Raw genomic sequence first — 26,692 nt, 5'->3', positions numbered from 1 at the left:
TCCTGGTGCTGCAAGGAGAAATCAGCAGGTGAGGGAGCAGTATTTGTCCTAAGAGGAACAACCTGCTGGGAGTCAACCCTCAGGTGGTGGAGTCTCAATCCTTTGAAAATGCCAAGCGTTATCTGGACATGGACTTGCGCAGCCAGCTCTAGGTGATCCTGCTATAGCCAGCGTTTATGACAACATGGACTCCAAAAGTCCCTTCAAGCTCAACCATCCTCTCATTCTTAGACTGTGAGCTGGGTCACAATGAGATGAGCAGACCCCCAAAGCCCTCCAGGTCCTACCTGAGCTCAGTAAGAAGGGGCAAAGGGAGCTGGAGCTCCCTGGGGGTGCAGGCAGAGAGGAGCGGCTGTGCTCGCTCATCCATGATTTCTCAGCTCTAAAATGGAGTTCACTGCACTGCATGTGAACTCATTGGCCCTCGGTCATTTAAGAAGACAAGTAATAACTATGAGGGTGAACATGGGCCTCTTCAGCTGCAACACAGAGGGTATCATGAACAAGGAACTGCTCTGCCTGCAATCAAGGTCAGAAAAATCGATGATTTTTCCACATCAGTGTCAGGGGTGCAGAAAGCCCTAACCCTGCCATCAAGTAAAGAAACCACCCTTCGACAGCAGTGTGGGGGCAGTCCTGTCCAAAATGATCCCCCAAGACAAAATATATTCCAATGGGGCCAGAGGGTCAGATAGTCAAGAGATGCCAGGAACCCACAGAAGACCTATGTGTAACAGATTGTGCTTTAGCCATGACAAGGAGAGAATGACAGCAGGGAGCTTACCCAAGTTGTAGGAGGCCTGAAAACCTCTCTTAGTGACACTGCGGTCACTGTAAAACAGGACCGTCAGCTGTGGTCCAGATGAATAGAAGAGGCGAGAGTCATTGGTGCAAACAGATCCGAGGAGTGGACTGTCTGTGGACCCGCCATCGTAGATTTTGATGGCGTCATGCTGGCAGGTGGTGCCTTCCAGCCTGTGAAGGGAGAGGAGGGTCTGTCAGCACCCCAGCCTGTGCTACTTTGGAGCATGAGGATCAGCCGGACCTGCAGGGCTCCAGCATCCCGACCCCTTCCCTGGCCTGGCTCAGGCAATTGGGTACAGGTGTCCAATGCCCCACATTGGTTACAAAGCCACCCTTGAGCCCGCAGTCGACACTGGGCACCCTCCCACACCGCAGCTGCCACCCCACTGGACTCACTCGATATCCAAGAACCTGAGCTGAACTTTGCGATTAGAAGCTGGCGGCTGGATGATCCACACACAGCGGGCACTGTTGGGGTAGGTGTTGGGGTAGCCAGGGCTCTGGAATGTGCCGGCCAAACCCTCAAGCAAGCCACCGCAGGAGTTGGCCACTGCAGAAAGGAGCAGAGCCCGGGAATGGGCAGAGAGCTCTTGAGATCCCATCCCAGAAGCTGTGGCAGAGGGGCAGAGCCACCAGCAGGGAGGCTCTGCCACAGCCCCACACAGACCCTCCCTCCCACACATGTGGCTGCACATGAAGCCTCGTCGCTGTGATCCCCCAGCTCACAGCTCTGGTTGTGCTTAGCGTGGGCAGTCACTGCCATCGGTGGGATCTGTCTGTCCAGCTAGACACCTGGGTCAGGAGACAACCCAATCTCTTAATCCTTCTGAGCCACAGCATCTTGAAGGATGAGAGGGGTGTCCACCCAAAGCTCCCTGGTGCTGCAGGGAAAAATCAGCAAGTGAGGGAGCAACATTTGTCTTAAGAGGAACAACCTGCTGGCAGTCAACTCCGTCCAAAAGCCAGGCTCTTTGCAGTGGTGTCCAGCGATGGGACAAGTAGCCTGGGGCACAGACCGAATCAGAGCAGGTTCCTGCAGAAAATCAGGAATCGTTTTTGCACTATGAGGGTGACTGAGCACTAGCACAGGTATCACTTAGAGATGGTGGAGTCTCAAGCCTTTGAAAATGGCAAGAGCCATCTGGACATGGACTTGGGCAGCTAGCAGGTGATCCTGCTATAGCCAGGGTCTATGACCTCATGGACTCCAAAGGTCCCTTCCAAGCTCAACCATCCTCTCATTCTTAAATTATGAGCTGGGTCAGGAGATAAGCAGACCCCTCAAGCCCTCCAGGCCCTACCTGAGCTCAGTAAGAAGGGGCAAATGGATCTGGAGCTCCCTGGGGGTGCAGGCAGAGAGCAGCAGCTGTTCTTGCTCATCCATGACTTCTCAGCTGCAAAAAGGAGTTCACTGCACTGCGTGTCAACTCATTGGCCCTCAATCGTTTGAGAAGACAAGTAGTAACCATGAGGGAGAACACAAGACTCTTCAGCTGCAACATAGAGGGTACCATGAACAAGCAACTGCTCTGCCTGCAATCAAGGTCAGAAAAATCGATGATCATTCCCCAGCAGCACTGTTGGGGGTGGAGAAAGCCGTGTCCCTGCCGTCAGGCAAACAAACCACCTTCTAGCGGCAGTGTGGGGGCAATTCTTTCCAAAAAGATCCCCCAAGACAAAATACATTTCAATGGGGCCAGAGGATCTGGATGCCCAGAGATGCAGTGACCCTTCAGAAGGTCTTTCAGGAAGCCTTGGTGCTTCAGTCACATCAAAGAGTGAATGACAGCAGGGAGCTTACCCGAGTTGTAGGAGGCCTGAAAACCTCTCTTAGTGACACTGCCGTCACTGTAAAACAGGACCGTCAGCTGTGGCCCAGATGAATAGAAGAGGCGAGAGTCATTGCTGCAAACAGATCCGAGGAGTGGGCTGTCTGTGGACCCGCCATCGTAGATTTTGATGGAATCATGCTGGCAGCTGGTGCCTTCCAGCCTGTGAAGGGAGAGGAGGGTCTGTCAGCACCCCAGACTGTGCTACTTTGGAGCATGAGGAGCAGCCGGACCCGCAGGGCTCCAGCATCCCGACCCCTTCCCTGGCCTGGCTCAGGCAATTGGGTACAGGTGTCCAATGCCCCACATTGGTTACAAAGCCACCCTTGAGCCCGCAGTCGACACTGGGCACCCTCCCACACCGCAGCTGCCACCCCACTGGACTCACTCGATATCCAAGAACCTGAGCTGAACTTTGCGATTAGAAGCTGGCGGCTGGATGATCCACACACAGCGGGCACTGTTGGGGTAGGTGTTGGGGTAGCCAGGGCTCTGGAATGTGCCGGCCAAACCCTCAAGCAAGCCACCGCAGGAGTTGGCCACTGCAGAAAGGAGCAGAGCCCGGGAATGGGCAGAGAGCTCTTGAGATCCCATCCCAGAAGCTGTGGCAGAGGGGCAGAGCCACCAGCAGGGAGGCTCTGCCACAGCCCCACACAGACCCTCCCTCCCACACATGTGGCTGCACATGAAGCCTCGTCGCTGTGATCCCCCAGCTCACAGCTCTGGTTGTGCTTAGCGTGGGCAGTCACTGCCATCGGTGGGATCTGTCTGTCCAGCTAGACACCTGGGTCAGGAGACAACCCAATCTCTTAATCCTTCTGAGCCACAGCATCTTGAAGGATGAGAGGGGTGTCCACCCAAAGCTCCCTGGTGCTGCAGGGAAAAATCAGCAAGTGAGGGAGCAACATTTGTCTTAAGAGGAACAACCTGCTGGCAGTCAACTCCGTCCAAAAGCCAGGCTCTTTGCAGTGGTGTCCAGCGATGGGACAAGTAGCCTGGGGCACAGACCGAATCAGAGCAGGTTCCTGCAGAAAATCAGGAATCGTTTTTGCACTATGAGGGTGACTGAGCACTAGCACAGGTATCACTTAGAGATGGTGGAGTCTCAAGCCTTTGAAAATGGCAAGAGCCATCTGGACATGGACTTGGGCAGCTAGCAGGTGATCCTGCTATAGCCAGGGTCTATGACCTCATGGACTCCAAAGGTCCCTTCCAAGCTCAACCATCCTCTCATTCTTAAATTATGAGCTGGGTCAGGAGATAAGCAGACCCCTCAAGCCCTCCAGGCCCTACCTGAGCTCAGTAAGAAGGGGCAAATGGATCTGGAGCTCCCTGGGGGTGCAGGCAGAGAGCAGCAGCTGTTCTTGCTCATCCATGACTTCTCAGCTGCAAAAAGGAGTTCACTGCACTGCGTGTCAACTCATTGGCCCTCAATCGTTTGAGAAGACAAGTAGTAACCATGAGGGAGAACACAAGACTCTTCAGCTGCAACATAGAGGGTACCATGAACAAGCAACTGCTCTGCCTGCAATCAAGGTCAGAAAAATCGATGATCATTCCCCAGCAGCACTGTTGGGGGTGGAGAAAGCCGTGTCCCTGCCGTCAGGCAAACAAACCACCTTCTAGCGGCAGTGTGGGGGCAATTCTTTCCAAAAAGATCCCCCAAGACAAAATACATTTCAATGGGGCCAGAGGATCTGGATGCCCAGAGATGCAGTGACCCTTCAGAAGGTCTTTCAGGAAGCCTTGGTGCTTCAGTCACATCAAAGAGTGAATGACAGCAGGGAGCTTACCCGAGTTGTAGGAGGCCTGAAAACCTCTCTTAGTGACACTGCCGTCACTGTAAAACAGGACCGTCAGCTGTGGCCCAGATGAATAGAAGAGGCGAGAGTCATTGCTGCAAACAGATCCGAGGAGTGGGCTGTCTGTGGACCCGCCATCGTAGATTTTGATGGAATCATGCTGGCAGCTGGTGCCTTCCAGCCTGTGAAGGGAGAGGAGGGTCTGTCAGCACCCCAGACTGTGCTACTTTGGAGCATGAGGAGCAGCCGGACCCGCAGGGCTCCAGCATCCCGACCCCTTCCCTGGCCTGGCTCAGGCAATTGGGTACAGGTGTCCAATGCCCCACATTGGTTACAAAGCCACCCTTGAGCCCGCAGTCGACACTGGGCACCCTCCCACACCGCAGCTGCCACCCCACTGGACTCACTCGATATCCAAGAACCTGAGCTGAACTTTGCGATTAGAAGCTGGCGGCTGGATGATCCACACACAGCGGGCACTGTTGGGGTAGGTGTTGGGGTAGCCAGGGCTCTGGAATGTGCCGGCCAAACCCTCAAGCAAGCCACCGCAGGAGTTGGCCACTGCAGAAAGGAGCAGAGCCCGGGAATGGGCAGAGAGCTCTTGAGATCCCATCCCAGAAGCTGTGGCAGAGGGGCATAGCCACCAGCAGGGAGGCTCTGCCACAGCCCCACACAGACCCTCCCTCCCACACATGTGGCTGCACATGAAGCCTCGTCGCTGTGATCCCCCAGCTCACAGCTCTGGTTGTGCTTAGCGTGGGCAGTCACTGCCATCGGTGGGATCTGTCTGTCCAGCTAGACACCTGGGTCAGGAGACAACCCAATCTCTTAATCCTTCTGAGCCACAGCATCTTGAAGGATGAGAGGGGTGTCCACCCAAAGCTCCCTGGTGCTGCAGGGAAAAATCAGCAAGTGAGGGAGCAGGATTTGTCTTAAGAGGAACAACCTGCTGGCAGTCAACTCAGTCCAAAAGCCAGGCTCTTTCCAGTGGTGTCCAGCGATGGGACAAGTAGCCTGGGGCACAGACCGAATCAGAGCAGGTTCCTGCAGAAAATCAGGAATCCTTTTTGCACTATGAGGGTGACTGAGCACTAGCACAGGTATCACTTAGAGATGGTGGAGTCTCAAGCCTTTGAAAATGGCAAGAGCCATCTGGACATGGACTTGGGCAGCTAGCAGGTGATCCTGCTATAGCCAGGGTCTATGACCTCATGGACTCCAAAGGTCCCTTCCAAGCTCAACCATCCTCTCATTCTTAAATTATGAGCTGGGTCAGGAGATAAGCAGACTCCTCAAGCCCTCCAGGCCCTACCTGAGCTCAGTAAGAAGGGGCAAATGGATCTGGAGCTCCCTGGGGGTGCAGGCAGAGAGCAGCAGCTGTTCTTGCTCATCCATGACTTCTCAGCTGCAAAAAGGAGTTCACTGCACTGCGTGTCAACTCATTGGCCCTCAATCGTTTTAGAAGACAAGTAGTAACCATGAGGGTTACACAAGACTCTTCAGCTGCAACATAGAGGGTACCATGAACAAGCAACTGCTCTGCCTGCAATCAAGGTCAGAAAAATCGATGATCATTCCCCAGCAGCACTGTTGGGGGTGGAGAAAGCCGTGTCCCTGCCGTCAGGCAAACAAACCACCTTCTAGCGGCAGTGTGGGGGCAATTCTTTCCAAAAAGATCCCCCAAGACAAAATACATTTCAATGGGGCCAGAGGATCTGGATGCCCAGAGATGCAGTGACCCTTCAGAAGGTCTTTCAGGAAGCCTTGGTGCTTCAGTCACATCAAAGAGTGAATGACAGCAGGGAGCTTACCCGAGTTGTAGGAGGCCTGAAAACCTCTCTTAGTGACACTGCCGTCACTGTAAAACAGGACCGTCAGCTGTGGCCCAGATGAATAGAAGAGGCGAGAGTCATTGGTGCAAACAGATCCGAGGAGTGGACTGTCTGTGGACCCACCGTCGTAGATTTTGATGGCGTCATGCTGGCAGGTGGTGCCTTCCAGCCTGTGAAGGGAGAGGAGGGTCTGTCAGCACCCCAGCCTGTGCTACTTTGGAGCATGAGGAGCAGCCGGACCCGCAGGGCTCCAGCATCCCGACCCCTTCCCTGGCCTGGCTCAGGCAATATGGTACAGGTGGCCAATGCCCCACATTGGTAACAAAGCCACCCTTGAGCCCGCAGTCGACACTGGGCACCCTCCCACACCGCAGCTGCCACCCCACTGGACTCACTCGATATCCAAGAACCTGAGCTGAACTTGCAGATTAGAAGCTTCCAGGCTGTGGAGAGAGAGAAGGGTCTGTCAGCACCACAGGCTGTGTCACCTCCGAGCACGAGGCCCGGCACTAGCTGCAGGGCTCCAGCGACTCGATCCCTTCCTTGGCCTGGCCATAGCGCTCAGGTAGAGGTCACCAAGACCCCACATTGGTGACAATGTCACCCCTGAAACTCCAGCTGGCAATGGGCACCCTCCCCACACCACAGCTGCCACCCTGCTGGACTCACTCCATATCCAAGAACTTGAGCGGATCTTCCAGATTAGGATCTGGCAGCTGGATGATCCACGTACAGCGGGCGTTGTTGGGGTAGGTGTTGGGGTAGCCAGGGCTCTGGAAAGTGCCGGACAATTCATCAAGCCGACCACCGCAGGAGTAGTCCACTGTGGAAAATAGCAGAGCACAAGGTTTTGCAGAGAGCTCTTGAAATCTGGTGGCCAGAAGCAATGGGAGAAAGGCATGGACACCAGCGAGGAGGCTCTGCCACATCTCTACACAGACCCTTCCTCCCCTGCACGTGGCTGCATCTGAAGCCTTTTCCCTGCATCCCCCTCACCCCACAGCACAGGTTGTGTGTGCTCAGCACAGGCAGTCACCACCATCAGCATGGCCTCTGTGTCCAGCAAGATACCCAGGGCAGGAGATAACTCCCCCCTTAATCCTTCTGGGCCTTGACACGGTCTAGGACATGGGGGTGAGCTTTTTCATTATACGAATTTTTCCCAAGAACAAACATCTTTGTTATATAAAGCTATCACTGTCATATAAAGTATAAATGTAAGAATTTCTACTTACAAGCAGTGAGCTGATGTGGTCCTGGGAGAACTACACTACAGCTGCGTCCTCTTTTTCTCCATAACAAGAAAAACAAAGCTACCCCAAAACTCTTAAGAGAAATTAAGATGACAGAAAGCTATCTGGGGAGCTGGTCAGAACACAGTCAGTGAAGAAGGGAGGCTGCACGTACCATTATCTTCCTTTATTTTGTACAGCTGCAGACAAAAAGTGGTCTCCAAAAGCTACCAGTGACAGGTTTTGCTCACATTTCCCCTACATTTAAGCTATTCTTGCTCCCTTCCCTTTCCAATACCACTGATTTCATCCACACCTTGCTGCTAAGCCCAACTGGTGGCATAAACTCTGGGTCAGAGAAGAGTTTTCGCCTCTAAGGTTCCTGTACAGGACAGCTGATGGAAAGCCCTCCAGGTGGCACCAACAGATCAAAGGTGTCCTGTGGGACAGGGCTCTGGCAGACCAAGAAACACGATCTCCTTCCTACTTTCTCCTTCATCTAACCTAGAGAGCCAGGCTTTCTGAGCTAGGGCTTTATGGGGTTATTCAAACCCTGGGGTCAGGACAGCATATAGATGACCATGATCCTTCTGCACCAGGGCTGACAATTCTCCATCATCCTCAGAGGATTGTGCATGAATTTTCAGGAATTGTTTCATTTGAATTCAGCTACACTCTGAGGTAATTCTACATCCTTATTAAAGTGAATTTGCATTTTATATACCGGAATATTTAACAGTGTATTTGAGAAGGATGTAGGTGTTGGAAGAAAGCATATACTCTTAAGAAACAACTCGTCTCTTATTGGGAAATCATCATTCACAAAATGCAGTACTCTGAGCACTACCAATGTCTACACACGTGTTGCTGATCTTGTTAGGTTTGAAAAAGTCAAGCAGTTATCAAATAAATACTAATTCATAGATGATTAAAGATTTAAATCCACATGGCTGGAGACTACTATTATTCTCGTCAGTGGTCATGAATACCAGTAAAATTCATCAAACTTCTCCAAAAACGTAGCTGTGAGTAAACTCATCAAGTCAACATCAATAAACTCAGCAGGTAAAGCTAGATTTTTCTGTTTTTCTGTTTTCATATTAGATTAGAACCTCGCCTTTAGGAAATAACAAACAAACAACAACAAAAAAAACCCCCACCAAACAAACAAACAGAAAAATGTTCAAAAGGATTTAGAATAGGTAGTTCAGCTGTTTAAAAACAGGTTTCAAAACATAAACTGAGCTGTTTCAGTGTTTGGTCTACTTTAGTAATTGTGGTTACTGAAACAAATAATATTTCCATATTGCCTTAATCACAGTACCACTGTATTACTTTGAAATAATTGCGAATTTGACAAAGATGAGCTGATGGGTCTGGTAGTATGAGAGTGAGCATGGTAGAGCATGGAAAAATTTGGTGACAGCACCAATCCTATGATCAAAATGAATAAGGGCATCTCATGGGGGCAGTGAAATCATGTTCTGTCTCTGTGTAAATCACTAGCAAACACAAAACACAAGACAAAATATCGTTCAATGGGGCCAGAGGATCTGGATGCCCAGAGATGCAGTGACCCTTCAGAAGGTCTTTCAGGAAGACTTGGTGCTTCAGTCACATCAAAGAGTGAATGACAGCAGGGAGCTTACCCGAGTTGTAGGAGGCCTGAAAACCTCTCTCAGTGACACTGCCGTCACTGTAAAACAGGACCGTCAGCTGTGGCCCAGATGAATAGAAGAGGCGAGAGTCATTGCTGCAAACAGATCCGAGGAGTGGACTGTCTGTGGACCCGCCATCGTAGATTTTGATGGCGTCATGCTGGCAGGTGGTGCCTTCCAGCCTGTGAAGGGAGAGGAGGGTCTGTCAGCACCCCAGACTGTGCTACTTTGGAGCATGAGGAGCAGCCGGACCCGCAGGGCTCCAGCATCCCGACCCCTTCCCTGGCCTGGCTCAGGCAATTGGGTACAGGTGGCCAATGCCCCACATTGGTTACAAAGCCACCCTTGAGCCCGCAGTCGACACTGGGCACCCTCCCACACCGCAGCTGCCACCCCACTGGACTCACTCGACATCCAAGAACCTGAGCTGAACTTTGCGATTAGAAGCTGGCAGCTGGATGATCCACACACAGCGGGCACTGTTGGGGTAGGTGTTGGGGTAGCCAGGGCTCTGGAATGTGCCGGCCAAACCCTCAAGCAAGCCACCGCAGGAGTCAGTCACTGTAGAAAGGAGCAGAGCCCGGGAATGGGCAGAGAGCTCTTGAGATCCCATCCCAGAAGCTGTGGCAGAGGGGCATAGCCACCACCAGGGAGGCTCTGCCACAGCCCCACACAGACCCTCCCTCCCACACTTGTGGCTGCACATGAGGCCTCGTCGCTGTGATCCCCCAGCTCACAGCTCTGGTTGTGCTTAGCGTGGGCAGTCACTACCATCGGTGGGATCTGTCTGTCCAGCTAGACACCTGGGTCAGGAGACAACCCAATCTCTTAATCCTTCTGAGCCACAGCATCTTGAAGGATGAGAGGGGTGTCCACCCAAAGCTCCCTGGTGCTGCAGGGAAAAATCAGCAAGTGAGGGAGCAGCATTTGCCTTAAGAGGAACAACCTGCTGGCAGTCAACTCAGTCCAAAAGCCAGGCTCTTTCCAGTGGTGTGCAGTGATGGGACAAGGAGCCTGGGGCACAGACCGAATCAGAGCAGGTTCCTGCAGAAAATCAGGAATCCTTTTTGCACTATGAGGGTGACTGAGCACTAGCACAGGTATCACTTAGAGATGGTGGAGTCTCAATCCTTTGAAAATGGCGAGTGCCATCTGGACATGGACTTGGGCAGCTAGCAGGTGATCCTGCTATAGCCAGGGTCTACGACCTCATGGACTCCAAAGGTCCCTTCCAAGCTCAACCATCCTCTCATTCTTAAATTATGAGCTGGGTCAGGAGATAAGCAGACTCCTCAAGCCCTCCAGGCCCTACCTGAGCTCAGTGACAAGGGGGAAATGGAGCTGGAGCTCCCTGGGGGTGTAGGCAGAGAGCAGCAGCTGTTCTTGCTCATCCACGACTTCTCAGCTGCAACAAGGAGTTCACTGCACTGCATGTCAACTCATTGGCCCTCAATCGTTTTAGAAGACAAGTAGTGACCATGAGGGAGAACACAGGACTCTTCAGCTGCAACTTAGAGGGTACCATGAACAAGCAACTGCTCTGCCTGCAATCAAGGTCAGAAAAATCGATGATCATTCCCCAGCAGCACTGTTGGGGGTGGAGAAAGCCGTGTCCCTGCCATCAGGCAAACAAACCGCCTTCTAACAGCAGTGTGGGGGCAATTCTTTCCAAAAAGATCCCCCAAGACAAAATATCTTTCAATGGGGCCAGAGGATCTGGATGCCCAGAGATGCAGTGACCCTTCAGAAGGTCTTTCAGGAAGCCTTGGTGCTTCAGTCACATCAAAGAGTGAATGACAGCAGGGAGCTTACCCGAGTTGTAGGAGGCCTGAAAACCTCTCTTAGTGACACTGCCGTCACTGTAAAACAGGACCGTCAGCTGTGGCCCAGATGAATAGAAGAGGCGAGAGTCATTGCTGCAAACAGATCCGAGGAGTGGACTGTCTGTGGACCCACCATCGTAGATTTTGATGGCGTCATGCTGGCAGGTGGTGCCTTCCAGCCTGTGAAGGGAGAGGAGGGTCTGTCAGCACCCCAGACTGTGCTACTTTGGAGCATGAGGAGCAGCCGGACCCGCAGGGCTCCAGCATCCCGACCCCTTCCCTGGCCTGGCTCAGGCAATATGGTACAGGTGTCCAATGCCCCACATTGGTTACAAAGCCACCCTTGAGCCCGCAGTCGACACTGGGCACCCTCCCACACCGCAGCTGCCACCCCACTGGACTCACTCGATATCCAAGAACCTGAGCTGAACTTGCAGATTAGAAGCTTCCAGGCTGTGGAGAGAGAGAAGGCTCTGTCAGCACCACAGGCTGTGTCACCTCCGAGCACGAGGCCCGGCACTAGCTGCAGGGCTCCAGCGACTCGATCCCTTCCTTGACGCGGCCATAGCGCTCAGGTAGAGGTCACCAAGACCCCACATTGGTGACAATGTCACCCCTGAAACTCCAGCTAGCAATGGGCACCCTCCCCACACCACAGCTGCCACCCTGCTGGACTCACTCCATATCCAAGAACTTGAGCGGATCTTCCAGATTGGGATCTGGCAGCTGGATGATCCACGTACAGCGGGCGTTGTTGGGGTAGGTGTTGGGGTAGCCAGGGCTCTGGAAAGTGCCGGACAATTCATCAAGCCGACCACTGCAGGAGTAGTCCACTGTGGAAAATAGCAGAGCACAAGGTTTTGCAGAGAGCTCTTGAAATCTGGTGGCCAGAAGCAATGGGAGAAAGGCATGGACACCAGCGAGGAGGCTCTGCCACATCTCTACACAGACCCTTCCTCCCCTGCACGTGGCTGCATCTGAAGCCTTTTCCCTGCATCCCCCTCACCCCACAGCACAGGCTGTGTGTGCTCAGCACAGGCAGTTACCACCATCAGCATGGCCTCTGTGTCCAGCAAGATACCCAGGGCAGGAGATAACTCCCCCCTTAATCCTTCTGGGCCTTGACACGGTCTAGGACATGGGGGTGAGCTTTTTCATTATACGAATTTTTCCCAAGAACAAACATCTTTGTTATATAAAGCTATCACTGTCATATAAAGTAAAAATATAAGAATTTCTACTTACAAGCAGTGAGCTGATGTGGTCCTGGGAGAACTACACTACAGCTGCGTCCTCTTTTTCTCCATAACAAGAAAAACAAAGCTACCCCAAAACTCTTAAGAGAAATTAAGATGACAGAAAGCTATCTGGGGAGCTGGTCAGAACACGGTCAGTGAAGAAGGGAGGCTGCACATACCATTATCTTCCTTTATTTTGCACAGCTGCAGACAAAAAGTGGTCTCCAAAAGCTACCAGTGACAGGTTTTGCTCACATTTCCCCCACATTTAAGCTATTCTTGCTCCCTTCCCTTTCCAATACCACTGATTTCATCCACACCTTGCTGCTAAGCCTAGCTGGTGGCATAAACTCTGGGTCAGAGAAGAGTTTTCGCCTCTAAGGTTCCTGTACAGGACAGCTGATGAAAAGCCCTCCAGGTGGCACCAACAGATCAAAGGTGTCCTGTGGGACAGGGCTCTGGCAGACCAAGAAACACGATCTCCTTCCTACTTTCTCCTTCATCTAACCTAGAGAGTCAGGCTTTCTGAGCTAGGGCTTTATGGGGTTATTCAAACCCTGGGGTCAGGACAGCATATAGATGACCATGATCCTTCTGCACCAGGGCTGACAATTCTCCATCATCCTCAGAGGATTGTGCATGAATTTTCAGGAATTGTTTCATTTGAATTCAGCTACACTCTGAGGTAATTCTACATCCTTATTAAAGTGAATTTGCATTTTATATACCGGAATATTTAACAGTGTATTTGAGAAGGATGTAGGTGTTGGCAGAAAGCATATACTCTTAAGAAACAACTCGTCTCTAATTGGGAAATCATCATTCACAAAATGCAGTACTCTGAGCACTACCAATGTCTACACACGTGTTGCTGATCTTGTTAGGTTTGAAAAAGTCAAGCAGTTATCAAATAAATACTAATTCATAGATGATTAAAGATTTAAATCCACATGGCTGGAGACTACTATTATTCTCGTCAGTGGTCATGAATACCAGTAAAATTCATCAAACTTCTCCAAAAACGTAGCTGTGAGTAAACTCATCAAGTCAACATCAATAAACTCAGCAGGTAAAGCTAGATTTTTCTGTTTTTCTGTTTTCATATTAGATTAGAACCTCGCCTTTAGGAAATAACAAACAAACAACAACAAAAAAAACCCCCACCAAACAAACAAACAGAAAAATGTTCAAAAGGATTTAGAATAGGTAGTTCAGCTGTTTAAAAACAGGTTTCAAAACATAAACTGAGCTGTTTCAGTGTTTGGTCTACTTTAGTAATTGTGGTTACTGAAACAAATAATATTTCCATATTGCCTTAATCACAGTACCACTGTATTACTTTGAAATAATTGCGAATTTGACAAAGATGAGCTGATGGGTCTGGTAGTATGAGAGTGAGCATGGTAGAGCATGGAAAAATTTGGTGACAGCACCAATCCTATGATCAAAATGAATAAGGGCATCTCATGGGGGCAGTGAAATCATGTTCTGTCTCTGTGTAAATCACTAGCAAACACAAAACACAAGACAAAATATCGTTCAATGGGGCCAGAGGATCTGGATGCCCAGAGATGCAGTGACCCTTCAGAAGGTCTTTCAGGAAGACTTGGTGCTTCAGTCACATCAAAGAGTGAATGAAAGCAGGGAGCTTACCCGAGTTGTAGGAGGCCTGAAAACCTCTCTTAGTGACACTGCCGTCACTGTAAAACAGGACCGTCAGCTGTGGCCCAGATGAATAGAAGAGGCGAGAGTCATTGCTGCAAACAGATCCGAGGAGTGGGCTGTCTGTGGACCCGCCATCGTAGATTTTGATGGCATCATGCTGGCAGGTGGTGCCTTCCAGCCTGTGAAGGGAGAGGAGGGTCTGTCAGCACCCCAGCCTGTGCTACTTTGGAGCATGAGGAGCAGCCGGACCCGCAGGGCTCCAGCATCCCGACCCCTTCCCTGGCCTGGCTCAGGCAATTGGGTACAGGTGTCCAATGCCCCACATTGGTTACAAAGCCACCCTTGAGCCCGCAGTCGACACTGGGCACCCTCCCACACCGCAGCTGCCACCCCACTGGACTCACTCGATATCCAAGAACCTGAGCTGAACTTTGCGATTAGAAGCTGGCGGCTGGATGATCCACACACAGCGGGCACTGTTGGGGTAGGTGTTGGGGTAGCCAGGGCTCTGGAATGTGCCGGCCAAACCCTCAAGCAAGCCACCGCAGGAGTTGGCCACTGCAGAAAGGAGCAGAGCCCGGGAATGGGCAGAGAGCTCTTGAGATCCCATCCCAGAAGCTGTGGCAGAGGGGCATAGCCACCAGCAGGGAGGCTCTGCCACAGCCCCACACAGACCCTCCCTCCCACACATGTGGCTGCACATGAAGCCTCGTCGCTGTGATCCCCCAGCTCACAGCTCTGGTTGTGCTTAGCGTGGGCAGTCACTGCCATCGGTGGGATCTGTCTGTCCAGCTAGACACCTGGGTCAGGAGACAACCCAATCTCTTAATCCTTCTGACCCACAGCATCTTGAAGGATGAGAGGGGTGTCCACCCAAAGCTCCCTGGTGCTGCAGGGAAAAATCAGCAAGTGAGGGAGCAACATTTGCCTTAAGAGGAACAACCTGCTGGCAGTCAACTCAGTCCAAAAGCCAGGCTCTTTGCACTGGTGTCCAGTGATGGGACAAGTAGCCTGGGGCACAGACCGAATCAGAGCAGGTTCCTGCAGAAAATCAGGAATCGTTTTTGCACTATGAGGGTGACTGAGCACTAGCACAGGTATCACTTAGAGATGGTGGAGTCTCAAGCCTTTGAAAATGGCAAGAGCCATCTGGACATGGACTTGGGCAGCTAGCAGGTGATCCTGCTATAGCCAGGGTCTATGACCTCATGGACTCCAAAGGTCCCTTCCAAGCTCAACCATCCTCTCATTCTTAAATTATGAGCTGGGTCAGGAGATAAGCAGACCCCTCAAGCCCTCCAGGCCCTCCCTGAGCTCAGTGACAAGGGGGAAATGAACTGGAGCTCCCTGGGGGTGCAGGCAGAGAGCAGCAGCTGTTCTTGCTCATGAATGACTTCTCAGCTGCAACAAGGAGTTCACTGCACTGCGTGTCAACTCATTGGCCCTCAATCGTTTGAGAAGACAAGTAGTAACCATGAGGGAGAACACAAGACTCTTCAGCTGCAACATAGAGGGTACCATGAACAAGCAACTGCTCTGCCTGCAATCAAGGTCAGAAAAATCGATCATCATTCCCCAGCAGCACTGTTGGGGGTGGAGAAAGCCGTGTCCCTGCCATCAGGCAAACAAACCACCTTCTAGCGGCAGTGTGGGGGCAATTCTTTCCAAAAAGATCCCCCAAGACAAAATACATTTCAATGGGGCCAGAGGATCTGGATGCCCAGAGATGCAGTGACCCTTCAGAAGGTCTTTCAGGAAGCCTTGGTGCTTCAGTCACATCAAAGAGTGAATGACAGCAGGGAGCTTACCCGAGTTGTAGGAGGCCTGAAAACCTCTCTTAGTGACACTGCTGTCACTGTAAAACAGGACCGTCAGCTGTGGCCCAGATGAATAGAAGAGGCGAGAGTCATTGCTGCAAACAGATCCGAGGAGTGGACTGTCTGTGGACCCGCCATCGTAGATTTTGATGGAATCATGCTGGCAGGTGTCGCGTTCCAGCCTGTGAAGGGAGAGGAGGGTCTGTCAGCACCCCAGACTGTGCTACTTTGGAGCATGAGGATCAGCCGGACCCGCAGGGCTCCAGCATCCCGACCCCTTCCCTGGCCTGGCTCAGGCAATTGGGTACAGGTGTCCAATGCCCCACATTGGTAACAAAGCCACCCTTGAGCCCACAGTCGACACTGGGCACCCTCCCACACCGCAGCTGCCACCCCACTGGACTCACTCGATATCCAAGAACCTGAGCTGAACTTTGCGATTAGAAGCTGGCGGCTGGATGATCCACACACAGCGGGCACTGTTGGGGTAGGTGTTGGGGTAGCCAGGGCTCTGGAATGTGCCGGCCAAACCCTCAAGCAAGCCACCGCAGGAGCTGGCCACTGCAGAAAGGAGCAGAGCCCGGGAATGGGCAGAGAGCTCTTGAGATCCCATCCCAGAAGCTGTGGCAGAGGGGCAGAGCCACCAGCAGGGAGGCTCTGCCACAGCCCCACACAGACCCTCCCTCCCACACGTGGCTGCACATGAAGCCTCGTCGCTGTGATCCCCCAGCTCACAGCTCTGGTTGTGCTTAGCGTGGGCAGTCACTGCCATCGGTGGGATCTGTCTGTCCAGCTAGACACCTGGGTCAGGAGACAACCCAATCTCTTAATCCTTCTGAGCCACAGCATCTTGAAGGATGAGAGGGGTGTCCACCCAAAGCTCCCTGGTGCTGCAGGGAAAAATCAGCAAGTGAGGGAGCAACATTTGCCTTAAGAGGAACAACCTGCTGGCAGTCAACTCAGTCCAAAAGCCAGGCTCTTTGCACTGGTGTCCAGTGATGGGACAAGTAGCCTGGGGCACAGACCGAATCAGAGCAGGTTCCTGCAGAAAATCAGGAATCGTTTTTGCACTATGAGGGTGACTGAGCACTAGCACAGGTATCACTTAGAGATGGTGGAGTCTCAAGCCTTTGAAAATGGTAAGAGCCATCTGGACATGGACTTGGGCAGCTAGCAGGTGATCCTGCTATAGCCAGGGTCTATGACCTCATGGACTCCAAAGGTCCCTTCCAAGCTCAACCATCCTCTCATTCTTAAATTATGAGCTGGGTCAGGAGATAAGCAGACCCCTCAAGCCCTCCAGGCCCTCCCTGAGCTCAGTGACAAGGGGGAAATGAACTGGAGCTCCCTGGGGGTGCAGGCAGAGAGCAGCAGCTGTTCTTGCTCATGAATGACTTCTCAGCTGCAACAAGGAGTTCACTGCACTGCGTGTCAACTCATTGGCCCTCAATCGTTTGAGAAGACAAGTAGTAACCATGAGGGAGAACACAAGACTCTTCAGCTGCAACATAGAGGGTACCATGAACAAGCAACTGCTCTGCCTGCAATCAAGGTCAGAAAAATCGATGATCATTCCCCAGCAGCACTGTTGGGGGTGGAGAAAGCCGTGTCCCTGCCATCAGGCAAACAAACCACCTTCTAGCGGCAGTGTGGGGGCAATTCTTTCCAAAAAGATCCCCCAAGACAAAATACATTTCAATGGGGCCAGAGGATCTGGATGCCCAGAGATGCAGTGACCCTTCAGAAGGTCTTTCAGGAAGCCTTGGTGCTTCAGTCACATCAAAGAGTGAATGACAGCAGGGAGCTTACCCGAGTTGTAGGAGGCCTGAAAACCTCTCTTAGTGACACTGCCGTCACTGTAAAACAGGACCGTCAGCTGTGGCCCAGATGAATAGAAGAGGCGAGAGTCATTGCTGCAAACAGATCCGAGGAGTGGACTGTCTGTGGACCCGCCATCGTAGATTTTGATGGAATCATGCTGGCAGGTGGTGCCTTCCAGCCTGTGAAGGGAGAGGAGGGTCTGTCAGCACCCCAGACTGTGCTACTTTGGAGCATGAGGAGCAGCCGGACCTGCAGGGCTCCAGCATCCTGACCCCTTCCCTGGCCTGGCTCAGGCAATTGGGTACAGGTGGCCAATGCCCCACATTGCTTACAAAGCCACCCTTGAGCCCACAGTCGACACTGGGCACCCTCCCACACCGCAGCTGCCACCCCACTGGACTCACTCGATATCCAAGAACCTGAGCTGAACTTTGCGATTAGAAGCTGGCGGCTGGATGATCCACACACAGCGGGCACTGTTGGGGTAGGTGTTGGGGTAGCCAGGGCTCTGGAATGTGCCGGCCAAACCCTCAAGCAAGCCACCGCAGGAGTTGGCCACTGCAGAAAGGAGCAGAGCCCGGGAATGGGCAGAGAGCTCTTGAGATCCCATCCCAGAAGCTGTGGCAGAGGGGCATAGCCACCAGCAGGGAGGCTCTGCCACAGCCCCACACAGACCCTCCCTCCCACACATGTGGCTGCACATGAAGCCTCGTCGCTGTGATCCCCCAGCTCACAGCTCTGGTTGTGCTTAGCGTGGGCAGTCACTACCATCGGTGGGATCTGTCTGTCCAGCTAGACACCTGGGTCAGGAGACAACCCAATCTCTTAATCCTTCTGAGCCACAGCATCTTGAAGGATGAGAGGGGTGTCCACCCAAAGCTCCCTGGTGCTGCAGGGAAAAATCAGCAAGTGAGGGAGCAACATTTGCCTTAAGAGGAACAACCTGCTGGCAGTCAACTCAGTCCAAAAGCCAGGCTCTTTGCACTGGTGTCCAGTGATGGGACAAGTAGCCTGGGGCACAGACCGAATCAGAGCAGGTTCCTGCAGAAAATCACGAATCCTTTTTGCACTATGAGGGTGACTGAGCACTAGCACAGGTATCACTTAGAGATGGTGGAGTCTCAAGCCTTTGAAAATGGCAAGAGCCATCTGGACATGGACTTGGGCAGCTAGCAGGTGATCCTGCTATAGCCAGGGTCTATGACCTCATGGACTCCAAAGGTCCCTTCCAAGCTCAACCATCCTCTCATTCTTAAATTATGAGCTGGGTCAGGAGATAAGCAGACCCCTCAAGCCCTCCAGGCCCTACCTGAGCTCAGTAAGAAGGGGCAAAGGGATCTGGAGCTCCCTGGGGGTGCAGGCAGAGAGCAGCAGCTGTTCTTGCTCATCCATGACTTCTCAGCTGCAACAAGGAGTTCACTGCACTGCGTGTCAACTCATTGGCCCTCAATCGTTTGAGAAGACAAGTAGTAACCATGAGGGAGAACACAAGACTCTTCAGCTGCAACATAGAGGGTACCATGAACAAGCAACTGCTCTGCCTGCAATCAAGGTCAGAAAAATCGATGATCATTCCCCAGCAGCACTGTTGGGGGTGGAGAAAGCCGTGTCCCTGCCATCAGGCAAACAAACCACCTTCTAGCGGCAGTGTGGGGGCAATTCTTTCCAAAAAGATCCCCCAAGACAAAATACATTTCAATGGGGCCAGAGGATCTGGATGCCCAGAGATGCAGTGACCCTTCAGAAGGTCTTTCAGGAAGCCTTGGTGCTTCAGTCACATCAAAGAGTGAATGACAGCAGGGAGCTTACCCGAGTTGTAGGAGGCCTGAAAACCTCTTTTAGTGACACTGCCGTCACTGTAAAACAGGACCGTCAGCTGTGGCCCAGATGAATAGAAGAGGCGAGAGTCATTGGTGCAAACAGATCCGAGGAGTGGACTGTCTGTGGACCCGCCATCGTAGATTTTGATGGAATCATGCTGGCAGGTGGTGCCTTCCAGCCTGTGAAGGGAGAGGAGGGTCTGTCAGCACCCCAGACTGTGCTACTTTGGAGCATGAGGAGCAGCCGGACCCGCAGGGCTCCAGCATCCCGACCCCTTCCCTGGCCTGGCTCAGGCAATTGGGTACAGGTGGCCAATGCCCCACATTGCTTACAAAGCCACCCTTGAGTCCGCAGTCGACACTGGGCACCCTCCCACACCGCAGCTGCCACCCCACTGGACTCACTCGATATCCAAGAACCTGAGCTGAACTTTGCGATTAGAAGCTGGCGGCTGGATGATCCACACACAGCGGGCACTGTTGGGGTAGGTGTTGGGGTAGCCAGGGCTCTGGAATGTGCCGGCCAAACCCTCAAGCAGGCCACCGCAGGAGTTGGCCACTGCAGAAAGGAGCAGAGCCGGGAATGGGCAGAGAGCTCTTGAGATCCTGTGACCAGAAGCTGTGTCAGAGGGGCATAGCCACCAGCAGGGAGGCTCTGCCACAGCCCCACACAGACCCTCCCTCCCACACATGTGGCTGCACATGAAGCCTCGTCACTGTGATCCCCCAGCTCACAGCTCTGGTTGTGTTTAGCGTGGGCTGTCACTACCATCGGTGGGATCTGTCTGTCCAGCTAGACACCTGGGTAAGGAGATAGCCCAATCTCTTAATCCTTCTGAGCCACAGCATCTTGAAGGATGAGAGGGGTGTCCACCCAAAGCTCCCTGGTGCTGCAGGGAAAAATCAGCAAGTGAGGGAGCAACATTTGCCTTAAGAGGAACAACCTGCTGGCAGTCAACTCAGTCCAAAAGCCAGGCTCTTTGCAGTGGTGTCCAGCGATGGGACAAGTAGCCTGGGGCACAGACCGAATCGGAGAAGGTTCCTGCAGAAAATCAGGAATCCTTTTTGCACTATGAGGGTGACTGAGCACTAGCACAGGTATCACTTAGAGATGGTGGAGTCTCAAGCCTTTGAAAATGGCAAGTGCCATCTGGACATGGACTTGGGCAGCTAGCAGGTGATCCTGCTATAGCCAGGGTCTATGACCTCATGGACTCCAAAGGTCCCTTCCAAGCTCAACCATCCTCTCATTCTTAAATTATGAGCTGGGTCAGGAGATAAGCAGACCCCTCAAGCCCTCCAGGCCCTCCCTGAGCTCAGTGACAAGGGGGAAATGAACTGGAGCTCCCTGGGGGTGCAGGCAGAGAGCAGCAGCTGTTCTTGCTCATGAATGACTTCTCAGCTGCAAAAAGGAGTTCACTGCACTGTGTGTCAACTCATTGGCCCTCAATCGTTTTAGAAGACAAGTAGTAACCATGAGGGAGAACACAGGACTCTTCAGCTGCAACGTAGAGGGTACCATGAACAAGCAACTGCTCTGCCTGCAATCAAGGTCAGAAAAATCGATGATCATTCCCCAGCAGCACTGTTGGGGGTGGAGAAAGCCGTGTCCCTGCCATCAGGCAAACAAACCAATTTCTAGCAGCAGTGTGGGGGCAATTTTTTCCCAAAAAATCCCCCCGATAAAATATCTTTCAATGGGGCCAGAGGATCTGGATGCCCAGAGATGCAGTGACCCTTCAGAAGGTCTTTCAAGAAGACTTGGTACTTCAGTCACATCAAAGAGTGAATGAAAGCAGGGAGCTTACCCGAGTTGTAGGAGGCCTGAAAACCTCTCTTAGTGACACTGCTGTCACTGTAAAACAGGACTGTCAGCTGTGGCCCAGATGAATAGAAGAGGCGAGAGTCATTGCTGCAAACAGATCCGAGGAGTGCACCGTCTGTGGACCCGCCATCGTAGATTTCGATGGCGTCATGCCGGCAGGTGTCGCGTTCCAGCCTGTGAAGGGAGAGGAGGGTCTGTCAGCACCCCAGACTGTGCTACTTTGGAGCATGAGGATCAGCCGGACCTGCAGGGCTCCAGCATCCCGACCCCTTCCCTGGCCTGGCTCAGGCAATTGGGTACAGGTGGCCAATGCCCCACATTGGTAACAAAGCCACCCTTGAGCCCGCAGTCGACACTGGGCACCCTCCCACACCACAGCTGCCACCCCACTGGACTCACTCGACATCCAAGAACCTGAGCTGAACTTTAAGATTAGAAGCTGGCAGCTGGATGATCCACACACAGCGGGCACTGTTGGGGTAGGTGTTGGGGTAGCCAGGGCTCTGGAATGTGCCGGCCAAACCCTCAAGCAAGCCACTGCAGGAGTCAGTCACTGTAGAAAGGAGCAGAGCCCGGGAATGGGCAGAGAGCTCTTGAGATCCCATCCCAGAAGCTGTGGCAGAGGGGCATAGCCACCAGCAGGGAGGCTCTGCCACAGCCCCACACAGACCCTCCCTCCCACACATGTGGCTGCACATGAAGCCTCGTCGCTGTGATCCCCCAGCTCACAGCTCTGGTTGTGCTTAGCGTGGGCAGTCACTACCATCAGTGGGATCTGTCTGTCCAGCTAGACACCTGGGTCAGGAGACAACCCAATCTCTTAATCCTTCTGAGCCACAGCATCTTGAAGGATGAGAGGGGTGTCCACCCAAAGCTCCCTGGTGCTGCAGGGAAAAATCAGCAAGTGAGGGAGCAGCATTTGCGTTAAGAGGAACAACCTGCTGGCAGTCAACTCAGTCCAAAAGCCAGGCTCTTTGCACTGGTGTCCAGCGATGGGACAAGTAGCCTGGGGCACAGACCGAATCAGAGCAGGTTCCTGCAAAAAATCAGGAATCCTTTTTGCACTATGAGGGTGATTGAGCACTAGCACAGGTATCACTTAGAGATGGTGGATTCTCAATCCTTTGAAAATGGCAAGAGCCATCTGGACATTGACTTGGGCAGCCAGCTCTAGGTGATCCTGCTATAGCCAGGGTCTATGACCTCATGGACTCCAAAGGTCCCTTCCAAGCTCAGCCATCCTCTCATTCTTAAATTATGAGCTGGGTGAGGAGATAAGGAGACCCCTCAAGCCCTCCAGGCCCTCCCTGAGCTCAGTGACAAGGGGGAAATGAACTGGAGCTCCCTGGGGGTGCAGGCAGAGAGCAGCAGCTGTTCTTGCTCATGAATGACTTCTCAGCTGCAAAAAGGAGTTCACTGCACTGCGTGTCAACTCATTGGCCCTCAATCGTTTGAGAAGACAAGTAGTAACCATGAGGGAGAACACAAGACTCTTCAGCTGCAACATAGAGGGTACCATGAACAAGCAACTGCTCTGCCTGCAATCAAGGTCAGAAAAATCGATGATCATTCCCCAGCAGCACTGTTGGGGGTGGAGAAAGCCGTGTCCCTGCCATCAGGCAAACAAACCAATTTCTAGCAGCAGTGTGGGGGCAATTCTTTCCCAAAAGATACTACAAGACAAAGTATCTTTCAATGGGGCCAGAGGATCTGGATGCCCAGAGATGCAGTGACCCTTCAGAAGGTCTTTCAGGAAGCCTTGGTGCTTCAGTCACATCAAAGAGTGAATGACAGCAGGGAGCTTACCCGAGTAGTAGGAGGCCTGAAAACCTCTCTTAGTGACACTGTCGTCACTGTAAAACAGGACTGTCAGCTGTGGCCCAGCTGAATAGAAAAGGCGAGAGTCATTGCTGCAAACGGACCCCAGGAGTGGGCTGTCTGTGGACCCACCATCGTAAACTTTGACATTGTCATACGAGCAGCTGGTGCCTTCCAGCCTGTGGAGAGAGAGAAGGGTCTGTCAGCACTGCAGGCTGTGTCACCTCCGAGCACGAGGTCCGGCAGAAGCTGCAGGGCTCCCGCGTCTCGATCCCTTCCTTGGCCTGGCCATAGCGCTCAGGTGGAGGTCACCAAGACCCCAGATTGATGACTATGTCACCCCTGAAACTCCAGCTGGCAATGGTCACCCTCCCCACACCACAGCTGCCACTCCGCTGGACTCACTCCACATCCAAGAACCGGAGCTGAATTTCCAGTTTAGGATCTGGCAGCTGGATGATCCACGTACAGCGGGCGTTGTTGGGGTAGGTGTTGGGGTAGCCAGGGCTCTGGAAAGTGCCGGACAATCCATCAAGCCGACCACCGCAGGAGTCGTCCACTGTGGAAAGTAGCAGAGCACAAGGTTTTGCAGAGAGCTCTTGAAATCTGGTGGCCAGAAGCAATGGGAGAAAGGACACCAGCGAGGAGGCTCTGCCACATCTCTACACAGACCCTTCCTCCCCTGCATGTGGCTGCATCTGAAGCCTTTTCCCTGCATCCCTCTCACCCCACAGCACAGGTTGTGCTCAACACAGGCAGTCACCACCATCAGCATGGCCTCTGTGTCCAGCAAGATACCCAGGGCAGGAGATAACTCCCCCCTTAATCCTTCTGGGCCTTGACACGGTCTAGGACATGGGGTTGACCTTTTCATTATAAGAACAAACAACCTACAAACCTGTAATCAGTTAAAATTTGTCTGTTCAAACCACGGATAACTTTCCTCTGTGCTGCCAGATACTCAGAAACTGCTGCATTTATACAGCCTCCATTTTTCACATGGCATTGTCATCCCAAGGCTTTAGCTCAAGCACTGATTTGCTTAAGCTCTTCATTGCAGCAAGCCTTTCTTGGAGAGAGTGACATATACATACAATTATATGCTCCATTTTAAGTGCATGGGTACATTTCAGCACCTGGGAGCCCACTTTGAAGGACACTGAATCCCAACTACACCCATAGGTTGGCTATATCAGCTACAAGTGGACTAGAGAAGTTTTGAAATCCAAAATGCAGACATTGTCATCAGGAGCGACAAACAAACAAAAAAAGTTGGAAGAACATTGCATGAATTAAGTAACACTGAAAGTTGGCGCTTAAACACACAGTTTGTGTAGTTAATGTGATTTCCGGATATAGAAGAAGATACTAACAGGGACCCCCATCATTTATTCAGTTAGTAAGGACCTTTCCAACACGTCCCACACACTGCTCCTCATGCATACAAGGCTTTAAATCTAAATTAATTAGATGGTAATGAAAAATTAAGCAGTAACTCAGTATTTTCCAGCTCAATATCAACATTAAATCTTAGTTTTCAATATCACTAAGTGCACCTCAAACATTTATGAGGGGAGGAAATTATAAGAGTAATAAAAACCTGAGCCCAGAAACAACCCTGAACAGTTATTTATTTCCATTTTGTATGTGGGTGTATGGGAGCACAGGAAGGGAAAACAGGTTTTTGCCTTTGATTCATTAGTCCAAGTCAAGTTAAGGTCAGAACTTTACATCTGAAAGAGGGAGGGCTGGAAAGACAGCAGCTCTTGCAAATACTTTTGATCTTTTTCCATTCCTCCCTCCTGCACAAAAATTGCAAGAACAGCTGCTTGAGAAGAAATGCCTTGATACTCATGATACCACCCTGGCTCTGTGCTCAGCCAGGGAAGCCTCACCTAAGAAAAGGGGAGATGTTTTTTGAACAGAAGGAGACCATTTTACCCTATTTGAAGCATCCTCCCTCCCATCAAACCCATCAATATTTGTATTGGTCCCCAAAGGGATAAAAGTGGCCGAGCAGATCACTGCCTCTGTAACCAAACCAAATTACACTTGTAACAGGAATTAGACTAAGGGAAATAAGAGTAATGTAAAATTACAGTAGTTCTTGTTACATTCTACTAATTACAACAACAATAGGAACAGGGACATGTGCCATACTTGTTTTATCTAGGGCACTCTGTTACTAAACACCCATGTGTTAAGCCTTAACAACATACTTAGTCAAAGATAAAATACCTCATTCAAAAAGCACCTCACACTCTTTAAAATAAGCATTAATTTCATCCAGAAAATACATATTGGTCTTTAAATTAATTACCCCAATACCACAATTCAGAAAGTATATAATTTGCTTTACAATATATTTATTTGGATTTCCTTTACTAGCCTCTTTACAAAAAAATGTGAGAAAAACATCTAAATTCATTCAGCAGTTTCAATAAAAGCTTTTGAATTAATGGGTACAACAACTGATTTACTCAGCTCATAGGTGTGACCTGCCTATGGTTTCTGAAAGATCTAAGCCATGCTACTGAATCTTTTTCTACCCTTAAATCTGAACATTAGCTCGATATGAAATGCCACCATGAAGGTGATCAGAAGCGAGAAGCTTTACCTGCATCCACCTGTGTTTGGAGACTTATCATCACCATCCAAATCAAGATCATGTTGGCAGCCATCTCTGTGGAGCTCCCGATCTAGGAGGGAACCAGAATTTATAGGCAGAGACACTGAAGGGCGTAGGTCAGCAGCCCTATCTGTCCTATGGTTAAATCAATACCGAACACATTCCCCCACTGCCCTTACCTCCCAAACTTCCGAGATGTTTGACTACCCCATGTTTGATTAGTTATCTAAGATTTATATCTTCCTGGTTCTAAGAAAAGACAACACCTGCTATTTTCCCATCCCATCCCATCCCTCTTTCAGCTGTGAAGTTCTGTTGCTGTCACAAATGTAACATGTCCCTTTCTCAGGTTTGAGTTGTATCTGAGACACAGTTGCTTTTTAAGCTTATGTAGCAGATCCTTCTCTTTTGTGACTGCAGATGTGGAGCGTTAAGAGCATGGTGGCAAACAAGCAAGGGTCTTATGGAGAGTCTTCTGACTGACCTGGACTTGCTGGGGGAGACATGTCCACCAGCTGCTGGAAGGGTACACCCCAGAGACAATCGTCATGTCTACAACCCCTTAAAATGGTTGTGAAATTAGTTTCAGGAATTGTCAAATATCACACATAACATCATGTATTTCTCAAATATTAGTTACATCTTAGGTAACTTTCTGGAGGTAGAAGAGTTTGGAACTAGTTTGCTGAGCTGCCTTGAACTATCCTGGATCATTTCAATGTGTTTAAATAATTTTCTATCTAATAGATGTCACATAGAAGTGCAGTAGAAAGTGAGGCCATTAATCTCTTCCTGTGTTCATCCTTCATTGTGCTTGATCTTCACCAAGGTAGCAGGACTGACAGTACATTTAAGCTCTGCAAGTTATCTGCTGCAAAACTGAAGCCACAAAAGTCATCTTCTGCATTTTGTCACAAACTGAAGTAAAAATTCAGTAGTCACACACTGATCATTCTCAAACTGCACAAACCCTCCCAGAGAATTAGGTGTTTAAGTATAGGAATATGGACAAGGAAAGAAAACAGGGAAAATTCATCCTAAATTCTCTGCTTTTGAAGGTCTTAAGAACTTTACAGATT

This window comes from Streptopelia decaocto (assembly GCF_964273445.1).
Source record: "Streptopelia decaocto genome assembly, chromosome: 5".
Classification (NCBI taxonomy): Eukaryota; Metazoa; Chordata; class Aves; order Columbiformes; family Columbidae; genus Streptopelia; species Streptopelia decaocto.
This window is presented reverse-complemented; position numbering follows the sequence as displayed.